This window comes from Equus przewalskii, chromosome 10 (assembly GCF_037783145.1).
Source record: "Equus przewalskii isolate Varuska chromosome 10, EquPr2, whole genome shotgun sequence".
Lineage (NCBI taxonomy): Eukaryota > Metazoa > Chordata > Mammalia > Perissodactyla > Equidae > Equus > Equus przewalskii.
This window is the reverse complement of record NC_091840.1, coordinates 38,900,622-38,914,402: the sequence shown is the minus strand read 5'-3', so window position 1 is coordinate 38,914,402 and position 13,781 is coordinate 38,900,622. Positions and strand designations below refer to the sequence as shown.

At 45.6% G+C, this 13,781-nt stretch overlaps 1 protein-coding gene and 1 long non-coding RNA gene across 2 annotated transcripts in view; both read right to left on the bottom strand.

The window, feature by feature from the left end:
- ASIC2 (acid sensing ion channel subunit 2) overlaps positions 1–13,781 on the bottom strand; it is a 995,375-nt gene that overhangs the window by 746,923 nt on the left and 234,671 nt on the right. The window lies entirely within an intron of this gene.
- Positions 5,999–7,641, bottom strand: LOC139073940 (uncharacterized). Its single transcript, XR_011523140.1, has 2 exons — positions 7,005–7,641; positions 5,999–6,459 (listed from the first exon to the last, which is right to left on the bottom strand). It is a non-coding gene; the product is annotated as an uncharacterized lncRNA (long non-coding RNA).

Here is a 13,781-nt window from a genome sequence, read left to right as displayed (position 1 = left end):
TTGGGGGTGGAGGAAGTGGTTTCTCTACAGGAGCAGAAGCGGCAGAATGAGCAGAGTTGGTGCACAAACTGTCCAGACGTGCCAACCTGCAGACACTTGGGCAGACATCCCCTGTGATTGTCCTAATGATGCCTGTGCACGGCTGATCAGCTGGGGTTGGGACCTGGGGACCTCTGTCGCACAAATGGCCAGTTCCCATTTGTCATCTGCCCCGGATGAGCTTTCCTTATGGGGTCTTCCTTCCCTGAGCATGGTGTGTGTTAGCTTGTGGTTGCCAACCTTCAGAAAGACATGCGCTGCCTCCAGGGCCTAGAGGGCTGCAGCTTCCACTTCCCTCTGGTTGCGGGGCATGAGCAGAAGTGGGAGGAATCCCTGACTGAGGCTCCTACTGGGCAGAAGGTGTGTCAGGCAACTAGCTAGGCAACCAGTGCTTTTCTTAGAGATGGAGGAGGGCCTGGAGAGGGATGCAGGCAGAGAAAGTCTGGCCAGAGGACAGACTCAAGTAGATTACCAACTGGGTGAGCTGGGTTGCTGAGGAAGGCAGATGGCATGACGTGAGGAGAGAGGAATGGGGTGCTGTGAGATCCCCCCGTGTAAGTGAGCATAACTGGATCCTTGCTGCAGAAAGGAAAGAGCTGGGAGGTAGCCAACCCCAGACTGGAGACCTCGTCTGCTCCCAACTGGCTGTGTGACCTGCGGTCAGTCATTTTCCCTCTCTGGGCTTTAGAGTTCCTCTCAGGAAAATGTCACATGCAGTGAAATGGCAGACAGACTGTGATTTGAAGCAGCGCCTCATGGTGGGGAAACTGTGGGCTTTGGGTCCCACAGGATCAGGTGTGATTCTTGACTCCGCCTCTAGATAAGTGAATTTGCCAACCTGAGCTACGTGTAAATTCACGATTAATACTATTATGGATGTTTTGAGGATTTGATAAAATCACTCTACAAAATGAATGAAACTTTACAGTTATGATGACGATTATTTGGTGGAGAAGCCTCTAGATGCATTAGTCAAGTGTAACCATAGATGCATGGAGTGAAATTCCATGTGTATCCACTCATGGGCTTTAGAGGACTGAGATGACAATGATGATGGTGATGATGACGACGACGATGATGATAATGGTGACGATAATGATGACGATGGTAAGTAGGGGGGTGAAGGGTGGTGCTCTGTGTTTCCTGATGCATCCTCACGAGTGTATCTCCTTTTCTGTTGTCTCACTGAAGGACGGGTATGAAGATAGAGATGAAACCTGAGTCCCCATATCTCCAGGACGTGGCCCCACAGTGCCCAACTCTATCAACTTCTCATGAGATAGTAGAGCCCAGAAGTGGCCCAAATCATAGTGAAGTCATTCAGCACAGCCCAGTTCAACAGTGGGTGATGCTGGCTACGTGCCAGAATTGTATGGGCCCTGGATCATCAGGGGCTAAAACATTATAAGGTCCTTGCCCCTGAAAAGCCCATTCTATGAAAGGAGGAAGGAAGGGAGAACGAGAGAGAGAGGAAGGGAGGAGAACGATATAGAGGAACGGAAGGAGGGAGAAAGAAGTAAACAACGAATTTTATGTACTCCATTATGATACCACAACAAAAGTACACACATGTGACACAGCACACACAGTGGTCAGGAACAGGGACTCTGAAATCAGACTGGCCTACCAGTTAGCTGTGCGACTTTAAGCAAGTCAATTAACCTCTCTGTCTCTTAGTTTTGTCATCTGTAAAGTAGGAAAAGGTATCGGTACTGATTTCATCAGGTCGTGGTGAGAATTTAGGAAACTAACGTAGACAGCATGTGGAAGAACGCCCACAGAGAGCGTGGCAGGGTTAGTCGTGACAGCGATAGAGGTAGTGGTGGTGGCGGTACCGTAACCTGAGGCATCAGGAGCTCTGAGGCAGCGGTGGTCATTTCCACAGGGAATGTTAGGATGAGCTGGACAGAGAGGAGGCGCCGCCTGAGTGCCTGGGGCCTGGGGGATGTGAGCCACTGCGTGGGACAAAGGTGTGCAGCATCCCAGGCTGAGGTTGCAGCACCAGCAAAGGCCCAGAGGCCTGAGAGACGGGACAGGCAGTTCAGGGACCTGCAGGCCGTGAGGATGCTTAAGGGCGGGGGATGCATGAGGGGTGCAGGAGCTAGGAGGTGAGGCTGAGCGGGCAGGCGGGGACCACGTCATGAAGGGCTGTGTACGGCTTACTTGGAGTTGGTGCTTGGCTTGGAGCTGACGAGGAGCCATCACGGGCTTTACTCGGGATGTGGCATCCCCGTGGACACCCCTCCAAGAAGGACAGGACCAGCTCACCTCCTGGGGCCAGAAAATCCCGTGTGTTGGGGTATTGGTGAGTGTGTGTGCTGTTCCCTGCCGCCCCTCTCAGCTGCCCCTCAGCAGCCCTGAAATTTGAGAGCCTTACCCCCACCCCCACCTCTACCCCCAACTCCACCCCCAACCTACCAACTCTGGTTTCCTGGGGCCCTCAGCACCTCCTCTGCTGCCCAAGGCATATCTCATGGCTTCCCAGCACCGTCCTGAACATGGCACATCTTTATCTTTAACTAGATCTCTCAAACCCTCAGTGTCAGAATTCACTAATAGCAGAATTAAAGGCTCTAGTTGTAGAAATATCTCTCAGTTTCACAGAAGGAAACTTACAGTGGCGGGGGTTGGGGGAGGACTGGAGAAGGAGAACACCAGATAGGGGGCAAGGAGAGAGATGGCGGGGGTCCAGGCGCAGAGAGGACAGCACGCTGCCCTGGTATTTTCCTTTTTCATATGTTCCACCTCCAATTCTGCCAGACTGCCTGGACACCCGACACTGGACACTGGAGCTCCTTCCCATTTAGGGCAAAGGGAGGGGAAGTAGGAAAAAAGAGCAAGCAAGAAGGGTCAACCACCCAGATGCTTCTGGGGTCACCTGTAGGACTCCATGCCATTTAGTCCAACCCATTATTTCACAGAGGCTGAGCTCAGAGAAGGGCAGAACGGTCCGAGCCACCGAGGTTTCATTTTGGAGGTGAGTGGACAGAGGCTCAGAGACTTGCCTTGGGTCAGATGCTAATACGGGGAGCAGCTGGGATTCATACCGACCATGACCTCTTCTCTGTGACCAACCCAGCTCCTGCAAACCCAGCATTTCGGAGATGTAGGAACTACCGTTCACAGAGGAAAAGCGACTGGTCCAAAATCTGACAGTAAATCAGGGTAGATGTAGAAAGATCTGGGGCTTCTGACTCCTCTTCTGCTACAGTACACGGAATTACCCGGAATGAAGCCTCATACTTCGCAAATGCTTATTCATGGTCAGCATCCTCAATGGCAAACCGCTGTCCCGTTCCTCAGGCTGACATCCTGGCACCTGGTGAGTGTCAAGGAGAGCTCGGGTAACACCTGCGGGAGTACCAAGTCCTGGGAGGACTCTGAGCTCCCGACGTCCTCAGCAGAATTCCCACAGGCGGGTGGGCAGACACTCCTCTGTCTCTCCCTAGGACCGTCCTCTTCTCTGGGCTGGCCCTGCCCCCACCTCCACACTGTTCCTCCCCTCATCCTTAGGCCACCTACTCGGAGGAAGCAACTGGGCCACACGCTTTGCATATGGTAATTTGTGCAACCAACCTATAAGGGAGAGAGAACAAAGCTCATTCTACAGAGAAGGGCACCACAGGCTGGAAACCAGCAAACCTGGGATGCCAGCCCCTGCCAAAGCAAAGTCCCTTCTCTATACCCCTCTGTGCAGCCACCCTGCAGGGTCCAGCCTGCTGGTTACTGGGAAATGGCTAATCAGGGGCTCTGTGCTGTCACCCCGGGAGCAATTTCCTCTGTGTTCTCAACTACAGATATAAATTTTGTTTTGTTCAAAGACCTCATTAACGCCGGGGTTAGTGGGAGCAGCTTCACAAATGATTCATCTTCAGGAATCAAAGACAGCCGGAGCCCCCCTGAGCAGTCACGAGCTGAACTGCTCAGTGGGGCATCTTGGCTGCTCTCTCACCTCCCAGCTGCTTCCTATGGTCTGCAGCCAGAGCGAGGCCCTCGGGAGCCTTTCCCAGGGAGTCAGATCATGGAAGAGCAGAACTCTGGCCCTGAGAGCTTCCGGCTCCCTCTGGAATCTCCAGGGACCATACACATTTGTGTTGGCCTCAACCAGGTCCTATCTTCTAGACCCACATAGGTGGGTTGTTGAAGGTAGTGACAACCATTGCACCCTCCTAGGCACAAGGAGGGCGTGCATCCTAGGGTCGTAGGGAGACCTAGTTCTGTTACTAACTCAGCGTGTGTGACCTTTGAGCCCCTGCTCAGCCACACGAGCAGACTGACTCAGAAGTTCATCGAGGTCCCTTCCAGCTCTGATACTGACATGGCCCAGACTGCCCAGGAACTGAAACTGTCATTAAGAGGATAAAACACATTCATTCATGTAATTAGTATATATTTAGTACTTACTACCTGTCATTCATTGCGCCAAATGCTGGGGATGCAGGGGTGGCTGTGTCCGCATGCGTAAATACCCCTAATAATTGTAAGCAGCATGAGATAAGAAGCAAAGGAGGTGTAAAAAATAATAGCGCTCCGTTATGTGAATTTCCCCTCAATACAAGAAGCAATAATAGGGAATAACTTGTCTAAGATCAAAAAGGTGTGGAGTTCTCCAGGTCTAGAAGCTGTGGATTCAGTTCCTAGTTCTGTCTGCAGCACAATAAAATCTAGCCTCACATTCAGGCCTTTGTAGGCATTCAACAAAGATGCGTTAAAAGAAGGAGGGAAAGGAAGGAGTAAATGAGGGAAAAGCAGAGGGAAGAGAAGGCTAGCTCAGAAAAGAGAGGTAGGAATATCACCGTCTCCTATTACAATAGGAAACTGAAGTCCAGTCTAGAGGTTAAAGACCCACGCAGCATCACACTGGGAGCAACTGACAAATCGTTTTTTTTTTTTTTTTCCCTGAGGAAGATTAGCCCTGAGCTAACATCTGCCGCCAATCCTCCTCTTTTTGCTGAGGAAGACTGGCCCTGAGCTAACAACTGTGTCCATCTTCCTCTACTTTATGTGTGGGATGTCTGCCACAGTGTGGCTTGCCAAGCAGCGCCATGTCCACACCCGGAATCTGAACCAGGGAACCCCAGGCCGCCAAAGCACAACGTGCGCATTTAACCGCTGCGCCACCAGGCCTGCCCCATGGGAGTAACTGACAAATCTTAATTGTGGAATGAGGTCTCTGTCAACTAGGCTACTGGGAAAGGCCTCCTGGAGGCAGAGTGAATTCAAGAAGGTAAGGACTGGAATTCAGCATATCAAAAAAGCTGGAGTTGGCAGTGAGGGACCCAGGGGTGGGGAGACAGGTGGTCTTTCTTATGTATGTTCCTCATTTAGCATCAGAGAGACTTGGGGACAGCAGCTTGTGTCTGGGGGGGCCATCAGGATCCTGGCTCTGCCACATACCTGCTGCCCAGTGCCTCTGAGGAAAGCCAAGCCCTGGTTTCCTCATTTTTAACATGGTGCCTACATTCTAGATTTTTCTAAAGATGAAATGAGATAAGGCATGCACAGGGCCAGGCACAATTCCTGCTCAATAAATGTGAGTCTTTTCACTTTCTTCTCTGCAGGAGGAGAGGATGGGGGGAAGAAGGGCGGGCTGCTCAGAGTTCTTGAGCTTGAAGTCACACAGGATGAGCACTGCCTTCCTTTCTGAGGCTGATCCACCCTGCTGGCAGAGTCAATGACCGTCTATGCAGTCAGATTCAAGGCATCTAGTGCCCCTCCCTCCTGGGGGCATGCAGCCTACCCAGAACTGGGAATGAAATGCTGGAATTACTAAAAAGCTTGAGCTGAGCAATCATTTATCTGATCACTTCTTTCCAATGGTTAACTTTGCTAGGTGGTACACACCATGGAAGCTGCTCGCTTCTAAGAAGCCAGACCGCAGGTTGAGTAATTCTCCAAGCAGAAGAGATTGGCAGCTAACACCAGAATCATGTAACAGAGTAGCAGAGCCTGCTAGGACTCCTCGCTATGCTTAGGTTTTTATTTAGTTTTGTTTCCATAGCATGAGTTCATTCTTTCACACATATACTTTTTGCTGCCATTATGAAGTTCCAAGTTAAAGAGTCCATGAGCCCTGTGTACAGATACACGCCTGATGAGGAAGACACCAGTTGACCATTCATTCTGTCAGCAGAAATGATCGCGTCCCGATGACATTTGCCACACTGTGTCGGACACTGGAGGTACCAGGACGAGCAATTAAGGCGTGGTCCCCATCCTCAGGGGTTCACAGCCTCGATGGCTGAGGATCCAGTGCCCACATTTACGGATGACCAGTGGGCGGATGAACCAGCATGATTCTTCTGCAGAGCAATCTGTCTCTGTATCCAGAGTCTGCAAAGCATGCATTCCCTCTCACTACATTAATTCTTCTCTGCCAAGAAAATCATCTGAGATCTTCAAAAGAAAAGGAAAAAAACCCTGTATGTACAAAGGTGAGTATTTTTACATTAGTCTTAAGAGCAGAAAATTGAAAACAATCTTAATATCCAATAACAAGGAGTGTTTAACTAATTTACAGTACATCCACTTTATGGGATAGATCGTATTTATTAAAGAGCCTCTATAAAGAGTTTCCAGTAACGTGGAAAATGTTTAGGGCACAATATTATATAGAAAACATAGGATTCAAATTGTTCGTGCAGTAATATCACAGCCATAGAATACTTTGCACACTCATATGGTGCTTCTCAGCTTTCGAAGTAATTTCACATTACTTAATTTTTAATTAATTATTACTTTAATTTATTTATATTTAATATTTAATTTAACATTATTAATTAATTAAATTATTGATTTAATTATTGATTTAATTTGATAATTTATATATTATAATATATAAATATAAGATAATAATATAATATGTAAATATGTAAATATAAATAATATAATAAAATATATAATATAATTATTAGTAGTAATTTAATTATTAATTCATTTAACATTTAATAATTTATGATTATTACCGTAATAATTTCTTCATTTTGAGATTCACGGCAGCACTTTAACAGACGCGGGTCAGGCGTTATTATTCGCATTCTAAACCGGAGGAGAGTGAGGTCTGTGCGTCTAATACCCAAGAATTCCACGTGCGGTGGAAGCGGGGAACGTACAGCAGACTCACTACGAAAGCTTCACAAAATGCACTGAGTGTTCTTTGAGCTTGACGGCAGCTCGAGAACTTGGAGCCACTGTCTCTCCTCTTCCCATCCTCTCCGTCTGCGAGGGGAAGGTGAGAGGGCTCCCCCGACGGAATCAAAGCAATGCTTTTCCGCAAGTGCCGTCGTCTGCTTCCACCGCTGTTGAACTCTGTGAAAGTCCTCTGTGCCTTCATTCAGGTTCTGCTGTGGCCAGAAATGGTTTCCTGCTACAATATATGAAATCACCCAGCACGGGGATCCTCAGGGACAATTCCCTTTGATTCAGGCTCGATGACAAAAACAATCAGGGGCGAGTAGGAGACAGCGGCCTAAGCAAGATGGTATTTGACTCTGTGCACCTGCCATCCCTCCCCACCTTGGTCTCTCCCTCATGCATTGGCTGGCCCCTTATGCCCTAGGCTTGAGCTGCGTCCTGCTGCCTCCTGCTCCCAGGACTTATCTCATAGGTCCCACCCCTTCACCATTGCACAAGCTTCCGTTCTGCCCAGTATCTCATTTCTATGTTCTCTGCCTCCAAAGAGGCCCCTCCCTTCAAGGTCAGCTAACATGAAGTCTCTTCTGTGGCAGAGTCAGCCGCTCCATCCTCTGGTTCTCCAAACCCTGTGACATCCTCTCTTAATATTGGAGCATATTGTGTTCTGGGTTAGTTTTGTATTTCAGTCCTTCCTATGAGACTGAATGCTCGGTCTAAGATCTAGATCTTTTCTAATCGCAATCTTATAGATGAGAAGCAGGGGCAAATACATATTCAGGGTAAAACAGCTAGTAAACGGCAAGCCCACATTTGAGCTCACATCTACTTATGTGACCCCAGCTCTTGGCATTATACCCAACCAGGCCATCCATGTCCGAATGAATGAATGAATGAATTAGCGAAAGATATTCCTGAACAGTATCCCCACCCACACACACCTTCTCTCTGGTGACACAGGATGTCATAACTCAGAGAAGAGGCCTGATGGAAGAGGACCCAACTTCAGCTCCTGGAGTCTGCACTCACCCTCTGCTATGGTCTATTCTTATGAGAATCTGCTAGAACCAGAAAGGACTCTCAAGATTACCTAGGCTGCTGTTCTTTTTAAATTATCCTTTAATCAGGAGTTGATTTCCTTCTCCCGTCTCTTTCAAGCCTCCCGGAACTGTTTAAGGAGAAAGTTTCAAAGTCATATTAATATGCCTCTAACAAGTCTCCAAACATTTGCTAATTTCCCTTTTTAACAAAGAGAGAACAAGTGTTGGGCACAGAGCCTTGGCAGAAACATCTAGTTACAAGTTGGCAACATTGTTTTGTTTTCATTATACTCATTTTTACAGTTACCTTCTATTTACAGTGAGCGATAATACCTTACCATTTATGTAGTGATTTAAAGTGCCCATTATAAATACACACATTTATGGAAGAAAAGAGAGTCAATTTAAAGAAAAATTTTGGATATACAATAGTATAGGAGGCATGCAGATACAGAAGAAATCACGCAAGTATGGAATGAACCCAATGTTTGGGAAATGCCTATTAAGTCCAACCGCCTATTTTGCAGGTGGAACAGAGGCCCAGAAAGGGCAGGTGGTTTGCCAGAGATCACCCAGTCAGCTCCTGGCTCAGTTCTCCCTACATTCCTCTGCCATCTCTCTAAGAGCTCTTTCTATATTTATTTTGTGAAAATAAAAGAAAATGTCCAACCAAAAAGTTCTATTGATGGTAAGGGACACAGGGGCTGGGGATTGGCAAACGGGGCTGTGTCCCGGATTTCCCAGCAGTGTAAGGCGTCCTATGCTCTGGGCGGGGTCAGCAGGGTGGCGGGTACCTTCGTGGCATCACTGATCACTCATTGACTGAGTAGAGCTCAGGGAGAAACAGACCATTAGGAGCTTACAATGCAGAGGAACAGTCATAGCTTATAAAACACAGCATTAATAAAGACCACAAAGAGATACCTAAGAGATGAAAATCAGTTTCTCTGCCTCTGTAAATAAATCCATGGCTTGCGAACAAAAACACGCCAGAAAAACTGACTGTAAATGCACTCGTAGAAGAGGAGACCAGATGTCCCTGGAATCTTTTTAATTAAATTGTGAGTCAATTGCAAGCCAGAGGGTGGGGGGCTGAGGAGAGTCGAATTTTGCTTTCTAAGACTGCCAGATGCAAAGTCCAATTTCCAGGATAATATATCCAGGGTGGAGGAGGCTTTCCAAAATTTAATTACATATTGCCTAGCAACTGAGGAGAAGAACAGGAAGAAAGTTGAGGGACCTGGGGTGATGCATTAAAGATGCTGACGCCCCGGGCTGGAGAACGCACATCGACACTAGGCTGTGGTCAAGAGCCACGGGAGTAGGTTTCAGTTACGTGGATTGTCACCCTCCTTCTGCTCTGTCTCCCTTGGGCTGGCCGAACCAGCAACCTGGCAGAATTAGGACCCCACTTTCTGCATCTTTTACAATGGAAGCATCTTTTATTTTTCTATAAAGTAATAGATACTGTTAAAAATTCAACAGTATAGAAATATATAAGGCAGAAGGTGAAAACTCTCCTGCCAAGGAGAGCCACTATTAACATCTTGATGCACGAATTTCCAGAATTTTCCAATCATAGGTAATCTCTCTTTCTAATCTAAATGAGATATTATATGTTGTTCTGTAATCTGCTTTCTTTCCTCTAATACATGGTGGATGTTCTTTTTTAAGAAACTTTTGTTCTTTATTGAAATATGATAAACATATAGAAAAGTCCACAAAATAATGGCACCGCCATGGAGGACAACACATAGACCATTCCCAGCCTCTGTCTCCCCAACCCAATTCTCTCATATCCTTGCCTAATCTTCAAGGGTAATCACTCTCCCAACTGAAAAGATATATTAGTTTTGCCTGACTTTGAACTTCATACAGAAGGAATCATACACTATTCATTCTTTCGTGTCTGAATTATTTGCACAACATTTTGTGAGATTCATTCATACAGTTCTTTGTAGCCGTGTTTCGCTTTTTTTTATACTACTCCAATGTATGGTTATATAATAATTGATTTATCCATTCCAATGTTGATGAATTCTTAGGTTGTCTCCAGTCTGAAGCCACTAGTAATACAGATGCTTTGTGTATTCCTTTTGGTACACTTGTAAAGCCTTTCTCCTGGTTATATATCGAGGAGTGAAACTGCCACTTTTTAAAGATTTGTATCAATTTACACTCCCCACATCAGTTTAGGAAAGTTCCAAAATTCATCCTTTTAAATGTCTGCTTCGTATTTTATTGTATGGATATACCCATAGTTTTCTATTGACGGAAACTCTGGGTTTTCCAATTCTACACACTTTTTTTTCACTTAAAACAATGCTTCCATGAATATCCTTTTACATTTATCTTTAAACGCTTATGCAATTATTCCTCAGAATGAATTCTTAGGAGTGAGGTTTGGGGGTCAAGGAGTATGCGCATGTAAAATTTTCATATTCCTGGGTTTCCTGATTTTCCTTTCTCAGTTAATTTCCTGCAACCCCATGATCCTTTGGGCTGTTTCTGAATTTCACCTCTCTATTTGCTTTCTTGCACACACTCCAGTTACCAGTTATCTCATAAAATATGGGCCCAGCACTGATCTCTGTAGCTCGTGGGGCAGTCTCAAATGGACTTGGTGAAAAAGAGAGGTCTAGAAATGCCATGGACCGAGACATGGAGAGCACAGTTCACAAAATCTACTCCCGGGCCTAAGAAGGAGCCAGTCTCTAACATGTGCTTCTGCAAGTTTGTCTGCACAATCAATAGCTTAGAGTAGGCAACTTTGGACCCAAAGAACATCATTCATTTGGATCCCAGAGATTTCTAGATGTGTGGTCTTTTGGACACATCAGTCACATGGGAAGAAAAGAGCATTAATGTGAATGCTGACACTCAGACATTTGTCAAGAGATATATGTGCCAGCTGTTATTCTAGACATTGCTTCTCCAAAGACAGTATCTCGGGAACAGAGAGTTAGGGTAAAAATTCTGTAGTGGACATATGACGTGTTATGTGAACACAGAGGAAGGAACAAATATTTTCAGAAGCAACAGAAAAACCTTCACAGAAAATTCATATATTTGCTGCTATATCTTGGTCAGGCTGGGTGAGGATCACCCAGTTTTAAGTGGGACATGAGCAGTGCCAGGTAATTCTCTTTCCTGAGCCCCTCCAACGCACTAAGACCTATTATTTGGTGACGTTTCATTTAGGCTCTCTCTTTAAATTTTTACAATAACCTGGTATATTTATTGTTCTCCCCCATTTCTCAGATGAAGAATTTAAGGCCCAAAGAGAATAAAATGAAATTGCCACGGTCGCACAGCTAGTCAAGGAGAAGCAGAATTGGAAGCCGACTCTGTCAAATTAAAACTCCAGGCTGTTTTTTGTCATCCAGAAGACACTTTAACAAAGAGCAGAGCAAAAGCCCAATTAGAGAGGGTTTAAGGATGATCACGGATGCAGGCAGGCAGTGGGACACAGAGAGGGGAGGCTGGTCGCTGTTAGAGGAGCTGAGGTTCCACAGGGAGACGCCTCTTAGCGGGTGGGCACAGTGGTGTTCTGGAGCCCTGTGGAGAGGTCTGGCTTGCAGCCGCTCTGACAGCTGCCTGAAGGCTTCTGGCGCCACAGGTAGAAGCCACAGAGGTGCCCTCCCTGTGCTCACCTCTGCGTCCTCACAGCCAGGGCATTCCGTGGGGAGCACCTTGATTAGGCAGACCAGACGGTGCAAAGGATGCTAATGGCCTCGTTGCACGGAGATCTGGCACTGCTGTCACCTTCCGAAAGTAGAGGTGCGACATGGGGTTTAGGGAGAGCAACGCTAATAGGTTCTTCCTAAAGAGACTTCTAGAAGTAGCAAAGCTGAGGCTTGAACTCACATCTCCCAGCCCGTGGTTTCCATGTGAGAAGGGTCTTCCACGGTGAGTCCCTGAAGCTGTTGGCTCCTGGCAAGTGCCAGGGACATTTTTTTCTCTGAGCTATGAAAGTACTATTGATAGTTATACATTTATACACTAATCAAATTTCATTTATTCATTTATTTACTTATTTGACAAATATTTATAGCAAAGGCCAGAATTTTTCAAATTTTCTATTCATTTAATTTTATTTTTTTTGGTGAATAAAGAGACATTAAATATTTCAGGCTCATGAGCCATATGGTTTGTGTAGCAACTACTCCTCTCTGCCACGCTATCATGAATGCAGCCTGAGATAATATGTGAATGAATCAGTGTGTCTGTGTTCCAATAAAACTTTATTTACAAAAACAAATGACATGGGACATAGAATAGCCACATGCAAAAGAATAAAGTTGGACCCCTACCTCACAGTAAATACAAAAATTAACTCAAAATGGATTAAAGACTTCAATATAAGAGCTGAAACTGTAAAATCCCAGAAAAAAACATAGGCATAAATCTTTATGACCTTAAATTAGACAGCGGTTTTTAGATGTGACACCAAAAACATAAGCAACAAAGGAAAAAAATAGATAAATTAGGCTTTGTCAAAATTAAAACTTTTGTGCTACAAAGGATATCATCAAGAAAGTGAAAAGACAAGCCATAGACTGGGAGAAAATATTTGCAAACCATATATCTGATCAGCGATTTGTATCTAAAATATGTAAAGAACTCTTACAACACAATAATAAAAAGGCAAGTCATCCAATTAAAAAATGAACAAAGGATCTGAAGAGACATTTCTCCAAAGAAGATATAGAGACAGCCAACAAGCACATGAAAAGATGCTCCAGATCATCAACCATCAGGGAAATGCAAATCAAAACCCACAATGAGGTAGCACTTCACACCCAGGAGGATGGCTACAATCAAAACGACAGATGCTAACAAGTATTCTTGAGGATGCAGAGAAAGTGAAACCCTCACACACTGCTGGGGGGAATGTAAGATGTCACAGGTGTTGTAGAAAACACTCTGGTGGTTCCTCAAAAGGTTAAACATGGAGTTATCATATGACCCAGCCACGCTAGGTATATATCCAAGACAAATAAAAACATACGTCTACGTAAAACTTGTACATGACTGTTCCTAGTAGGATTATCCATGACAGCCAAAATTGGAAGCAACCCAAATATCCATCACCTGATGAACGGACAAATAAAATGAGGTAAATCTATATAATGGAATATTATTCAGCCATAAAAAGGAATGGATGCAGAGCCATGTTATTATAACATGAGTGCACCTTGAAATCAATGTGCTAAGTGAAAGAATCCGGTGACAAAAGACTACATATTGTATGATTCTGTTTATATGAACTGTCAGGATCAGGTAAATCTACAGGGACAGAATTCAGATTAGTGGTTGCCTAGGGCTAGGGGTGAGGGGTTAGAGGGAAACGGGGAGTGACTGCTAAGGGAAGGAATCATTTCTAATTGGCACACAATTAGTAACTAATAGGCGCTTCAAAGGAAAACGGGGGGGGGGGGGGGGGGAGAGAGAGAGAGGAACGACAGGGTGATGCAGAGCCTGTGGGCCATGATGAGGAATTCTGGATTTTTCTAAGTGCTTTGTCAGAGGCTCCCTCTGGCTGCTGTTTGGAGAATGGGTTGGGAGAGG